The sequence below is a fragment of the Delphinus delphis genome, chromosome 3, assembly GCF_949987515.2.
Source record: "Delphinus delphis chromosome 3, mDelDel1.2, whole genome shotgun sequence".
Taxonomy (NCBI): domain Eukaryota; kingdom Metazoa; phylum Chordata; class Mammalia; order Artiodactyla; family Delphinidae; genus Delphinus; species Delphinus delphis.
Window position 1 is genome coordinate 36,085,558 of NC_082685.1, and position 7,283 is coordinate 36,092,840.

Below are 7,283 nucleotides of genomic sequence, written 5' to 3' on the forward strand. Positions count from 1 at the left end.
GCTGCACTGAACATTGTGGTACATGACTCTTTTTGAATTATGGTTTTCTCAGGGTATATTCCCCATAGTGGGATTGCTGGGTCGTATGGTACTTCTATTTTTAGTTTTTTAAGGAACATCCATACAGTTCTCCATAGTGGCTGTATCAATTTACATTCCCACCAACAGTGCAAGAGGGTTCCCTTTTCTCCATACTCTCTCCAGCATTTATTGTTTGTAGATTTTTTGATGATGGCCATTCTGACTGGTGTGAGGTGATACCTCACTGTAGTTTTGATTTGCATTTCTCTAATTATTAGTGATGTTCAGCATCCTTTCATGTGTTTGTTGGCAATCTGTATATCTTCTTTGGAGAAATGTCTCTTTAGGTCTTCTGCCCATTTTTGGATGGAGTTGTTTGTTTTTTTGATATTGAGCTGCATGAGCTGCTTGTATATTTTGGAGATTAATCCTTTGTCAGTTGCTTCATTTGCAAATATTTTCTCCCATTCTGAGGGTTGTCTTTTCTGTTTGTATATGGTTTCCTTTGGTGTGCAAAGCTTTGAAGTTTCATTAGGTTCCATTTGTTTATTTTTGTTTTTATTTCCATTTCTCTAGGAGGTGGGTCAAAAAGGATCTTGCTGTCATTTATGTCATAGAGTATTCTGCCTATGTTTTCCTCTAAGAGTTTTATAGTGTCCAGTCTTACATTTAGGTCACTAATCCATTTTGCGTTTATTTTTGTGTATGGTGTTAGGGAGTGTTCTAATTTCATTCTTTTACATGTAGCTGTCCAGTTTTCCCAGCACCACTTATTGAAGAGGCTGTCTTTTCTCCATTGTATATTCTTGCCTCCTTTATCAAAAATAAGGTGACCATAGGTGCATGGTTTTATCTCTTGGCTTTCTATCCTGTTCCATTGACCTATATTTCTGTTTCTGTGGCAGTACCATACTGTCTTGATTACTGTAGCTTTGTAGTATAGTCTGCAGTCCGGGAGCCTGATTCCTCCAGCTCTGTTTTTCTTTCTCAAGATTGCTTTGGCTCTTTGGGTTCTGTTGTGTTTCCATACAAATTGTGAAATTTTTGGTTCTAGTTCTGTAAAAAAAAAAGTGCCATTGGTAGTTTGACAGGGATTGCATTGAATCTGTAGATTGCTTTGGGTAGTAGAGTCATTTTCACAATGTTGATTCTTCCAATCCAAGAACATGGTATATCTCTCCATCTGTTTGTATCATCTTTAATTACTTTCATCAGTGTCTTATAGTTTTCTGCGTACAAGTCTTTTTTCTCCTTAGGTAGGTTTATTCCTAGGTATTTTATTCTTTTTGTTGCAGTGGTAACTGGGAGTGTTTCCTTAATTTCTCTTTCAGATTTTTCATCATTAGTGTATAGGAATGCAAGAGATTTCTGTGCATTAAGTTTGTATCCTGCTACTTTACCAAATTCATTCATTAGCTCTAGTAGTTTTCTGGTAGCATTTTTAGGATTCTCTATGTATAGTATCATGTCATCTGCAAACAGTGACAACTTTACTTCTTATTTTCTGATTTGGATTCCTGTTCTTTCTTTTTCTTCTCTGATTGAGGTGGCTAAAACTTCCAAAACTATGTTGCATAATAGAGGTGAGAGTGGAGAACCTTGTCTTGTTCCTGATGTTAGAGGAAATGGTTTCAGTTTTTCACCATTGAGAATGATATTGGCTGTGGGTTTGTCATATATGGCCTTTATTATATTAAGGTAAATTCCCTCTATGCCTACTTTCTGGAGGGTTTTTATCATAAAAAGGTGTTGAATTTTGTTGAAAGGTTTTTCTGCCTCAATTTAGATGATCATATGATTTTTCTCCTTCAATTTGTTAATATGGTGTATCACATTGTTTGTTTTGCATATATTGAAGAATCCTTGCATTCCTGGGATAAATCCCACTTGATCATGGTGTATAATCCGTTTAATGTGCTGTTGGATTCTGTTTGCTAGTATTTTGTTGAGGATTTTTGCATCTATGTTCATCAGTGATATTGGCCTGTAGTTTTCTTTCTTTGTGACGTCTTTATCTGATTTTGGTATTAGGTTGACAGTGGCCTAGTAGAATGAGTTAGGGAGTTTTTCTCCCTCTGCTATATTTTGGAAGAGTTTGAGAAGGATACATGTTAGCTTGTCTCTAAATGTTTGATAGAATTCACCTGTGAAGCCATCTGGTCCTGGGCTTTTGTTTGCTGGGAGAATTTTAATCACAGTCTCAATTTCAGTGCTTGTGATTGGTCTGTTTATATTTTCTGTTTCTTCCTGGTTCAGTCCCAGATGATTGTACTTTTCTAAGAATTTGTCTGTTTCTTCCAGGTTGTCCATTTTATTGGCATATAGTTGCTTGTAGTAATCTCTCATGATCCTTTTTATTTCTGCAGTATCAGTTGTCACTTCTCCTTTTTCATTTCTAATGCTACTGATTTGAGTCTTCTCCCTCTTTTTCTTTATTAGTCTGGCTAATGGTTTATCAATTTTGTTTATCTCCTCAAAGAACCAGCTTTTAGTTTTATTGATCTTTGCTATCATTTGCTTAATTTCTTTTTCGTTTATTTCTGATCTGATCTTTATAATTTCCTTCCTTCTGCTAATTTTAGGGGTTTTTTATAATTCATTCTCTAATTGCTTTAGATGTCAGGTTACATTATTTATTTGAGATGTTTCTTGTTTCTTGAGGTAGGATTTTATTACTATAAACTTCCTTCTTAGAACTGCTTTTGCTGCATCCCATAGGTTTTGGGTCATCATGTTTTCATTGTCATTTGTTTCTAAGTATTTTTTGTTTTCCTCTTTCATTTCTTCAGTGATCTCTTCGTTATTTAGTAGTGTATTGTTTATCCTCCATGTATTTGTATTTTTTACAGACTTTTCCCTGTAATTGATATCTAGTCTCATAGTGTTGTGGTCAGAAAAGATACTTGATAAGGTTTCAGTTTTCTTAAATTTACCAAGGCTTGATTTGTGACCCAAGATATGATCTATCCTGGAGAATGTTCCGTGAGCAGTTGAGAAGAATCTGTATTCTGTCATTTTTGGATGGAATGTCCTGTAAATATCAATTAAGTCCATCTTGTTTAATGTATCATTTAAAGCTTGTGTTTTCTTATTTTTTTCAGTTTGGATGATGTGTCCATTGGTGAAAATGAGGTGTTAATGTTCCCTACTATGAATTTGTTACTGTCAGTTTCCCCTTTTATGGCTATTAGTGAGGTGCTCCTGTGTTGGGTGCATAAATATTTACAATTGTTATATCTTCTTCTTGGATTGATCCCTTGGTCATTATGTAGTGTCCCTCTTTGTCTCTTGTAATAGTCTTTATTTTAAGGTCTATTTTATCTGATATGAGAATTGCTACTCCAGCTTTCTTCTGATTTCCCTTTGCATGGAATACCTTTTTCCATCCTCTCACTTTCAGTCTGTATGTGTCCCTGGGTCTGACATGGGTCTCTTGTAGACAGCATATATACGGGTCTTGTTTTTGGATCCATTCAGTCAATCTATGTCTTTTGGTTGGAGCATTTAATCCATTTACATTTAAGGCAGTTATCAATATGTATGTTCCTATTACCATTTTCCTAATTGTTTTGGGTTTGTTATTGTAGGTCTTTTCCTTCTCTTTTGTTTCTTGCTAGAGAAGTTCCTTTAGCATATGTTGTAAAGCTGATTTAGTGGTTCTGAATTCTCTTAGCTTTTGCTTGTCTGTAAAGGGTTTAATTTCTCCATCAAATCTGAATGAGATCCTTGCTGGGTAGAGTCATCTAGGTTTTTCTCTTTCATCACTTTAAATATGTCCTGCCACTCCCACCTGGCTTGCAGAGTTTCTGCTGAAAGATCAGCTGTTAACCTTATGGGGAATCCGTTGTATATTATTTGTTGTTTTTCCCCTGCTGCTTTTAATATTTTTTCTTTGTATTTAATTTTTGATAGTTTGATTAATATGTGTCTTGGCATGTTTCTCCTTGGATTTATCTGTATGGGACTCTCTGTGTTTCCTGCACTTGACTATTTCCTTTCCCATATTAGGGAAGTTTTCAACTATAATCTCTTCAAATATTTTCTCAGTTCCTTTCTTTTTCTCTTCTTCTTTTGGGACCCCTATAATTCGAATGTTGGTGCATTTCCTGTTGTCCCAGAGGTCTCTGAGATTGTCCTCATTTCTTTTCTTTATTTTTCTTTATTCTATTCTGTGGTAGTTATTTCCCCTATTTTATCTTCCAGGTCACTTATCCATTATTCTGCCTCAGTTATTCTGCTATTGGTTCCTTGTAGAGAATTCTTAATTTCATTTATTGTGTTGTTCATCATTGTTTGTTTGCTTTAGTTCTTCTAGGTCCTTGTTAAACATTTCTTGTATTTTCTCCATTCTATTTCCAAGATTTCAGATCATCTTTACTCTCATTACTCTGAATTTTTTTTCACATAAACTGCCCTATTTCCCCTTCATTTGTTTGGTATGGTGGGTTTTTACTTGCTCCTTCATCTGCTGTGTATTTCTCTGTCTTCTCATTTTGCTTAACTTACTGTGTTTGGTGTCTCCTTTTCACAGGCTGCAGGTTCATAGTTCCCATAGTTTTTGGTGTCTGCCCCCAGTGGGTAAGGTTGTTTCAGTGGGTTGTGTAGGCTTCCTGGTGGAGCTACCTGTGTTCTGGTGGATGAGGCTGGATCTTGCCTTTCTGGTAGGCAGGACCACGTCCAGTGGCATATTTTGGTGTATCTGTGACCTTATTATGATTTTAGGCAGCCTCTCTACTAATGAGTGGGGTTGTGTTCTTTTCTTGCAAGTCGTTTGGCATAGTGTGTCCAGCACTGTAGCTTGCTGGTCATTGAGTGGAGCTGGGTCTTAGCATTGAGATGGAGATCTCCGGGAGAGCTTTCGCTGTTTGATATTACGTGGAGCCGGAACGTCTCTGGTGGACCAATGTCCTGAACTCGGCTCTCCCACCTCAGAGGCACAGGCCTGACACCTGGCCAGAGCACCAAGACCCTGTCAGTCACACGGTTCAAAGGAAAAGCGAGGAAAAAAGAAAGAAAGAAAAAAGAAAATAAATTTATTAAAATAAAAAATAAATTATTAAAAATTTAAAAAATTTTTAAAGTAATGAAAAAAATAAGAAAGAAGGAAAGAAGAGAGCAACCAAACCAAAAAACAAATCCACCAATGATCACAACTGCTAAAACGATACTAAAAAAATGAAAAAAATGGGCAGACAGAACCCTAAGACAAATGGTGAAAGCAAAGCTCTACAGACAAAATCACCCAAAGAAGCATACACATACACACTCACGAAAAGAGAAAAAGGAAAAATATATATATATTAAAAAAAAAAAAGAAAAGAGCAAGCAAATCTACCATTGACAATAAACTCTAAATACTAAACTAAGAGAAACATAAGACCAGAAACAAATTAGATGCAGAAAGCAAACCTCAAGTCTACAATTCCTCCCAAAGTCCACCGCCTCAGTTTTGGGATGATTCGTTGTCTTTTCACGTATTCCAGAGATACAGGGTACATCATGTTGATTGTGGAGATTTAATCCGCTGCTCCTGAGGCTGCTGGGAGAGATTTCCCTTTCTCTTCTTTGTTTGCACAGCTCCTGGGGTTCAGCTTTGTATTTGGACCTGCCTCTGTGTGTAGGTCGCCTGAGGGCATCTGTCCTTCGCTCAGACAGGACAGGGTTAAAGGAGCCGCTGATTCCGGGGGCTCGGGCTTACTCAGGCTGTGGGGAGGGAGGGGTACAGAATGCAGGGCGAGCCTGCAGCGGCAGAGGCCGGTGTGACGTTGCACCATCCTGAGGCGTGTCGTGCGTTCTACCGGGGGAGTTGTCCCTGGATCCCGGGACCCTAGCAGTGGCGGAGTGCACAGGCTGTGGGAGGGGAGGTGTGGATAGTGACCTGTGCTTGCACACAGGCTTCTTGGTGCCTGCAGCAGCAGCCTTAGCATTTCATGCCCATCTCTGGGGTCCATGCTGATAGCTGCGGCTCGCACGCGTCTCTGTAGCTCATTTAGGTGGTGCTCTGAATCCCCTGTGCTTGCGCACCCCGAAACAGTGGTCTCTTGCCTCTTAGGCAGTTCCAGACTTTTTCCCGAACTCCTTCCTGGCTAGCTGTGGTGCAGTAGCCCCCTTAAGGCTGTGTTCACACAGCCAACCCCAGTCCTCTCCCTGAATTTGATTGACCTGGCTGATTTTGAGAATGCCCTTAGGTCCAACCAACTGGTCCAACCAATTGACCAGGGGATAGGTCATATAGTAGAGACATGGTGCTGGAGGTTAGAGCGGTAAAGTTTTCACAAGAGGAAGGATAATTGAAGAAATACCCTGGGAAGTGTCTAGAACACATAAGGGAGAATAGAATGCAAATTCAGAGGAGCCACTATGGGCAACATACACAGGCAGAAGAAAGATTCCATGTGGGCTCAGTCATCCAATTCAATAATGAAAAAATATTGATTTATCCCAGCAGCTCATTCAGACTTAAGCATATGCAACAGCTGTGCACACTGTATGTAGCATGTGTCATTACATCTCCTGTCAGGCAAGAAGAGAGCGCATTAGGAAGCCAAAGAAATAATTTTCGTTCTTGTTGTGGGGTCTTGGGTTTATGACTTAATCTTTATTCGCCTCAGGTTCCTAATCTATAAAATGGGAACAGTAGTATTTCCCCAGGCAGGGTAAGAATGAAATGAGATAATGGGGCAGCACAAGAGTCAGGAGAACAGACTTGAGTCTGAGAGGCAAAGTCAAGGCTAGCCCTGCTGTTCGCCAGCTCTGGGCCCCTGTGCAAGCTCACCTTCTTGGACCTGCATGCTCTGTGTCTCTAAAACAGACGGGTATACCCATCATGGGTTTTGTCAGCATGAAATGATTTATAGAAACTCTGTGCATTGGGCGTAGCAGTGTGAGGGCTTAAAATTGTGCTTCTTAAAAACTGTGTTTAAGTGATGGTGGTTTGAAAAATGTAAAATATCTACAAGGGTGCACTGTGATTTTTTTTTATATTATTTTTGTCACCACTACTATCATCACATCACCACTGATTCAAGAAAGCACAGTAGAAACAAGGATAAACATAGTTTCACAGGATGGTCTTATCCTTCCTTCTTCAGCAGACTCTTCCTTGCTACCAAGATAAAAATGCTTTGACTTGACAGACAAGGCCATTCGTTCTCCGATCTCTGTGTTTCCAACCTCATCTCTCCCTTCCTCCCTCCCTCCCTCTCTCTCTCTCTCTCTCTCTCTCTTTTTCTCTCTTTCTCTCCCCCTCCCTCCCTTCCCCC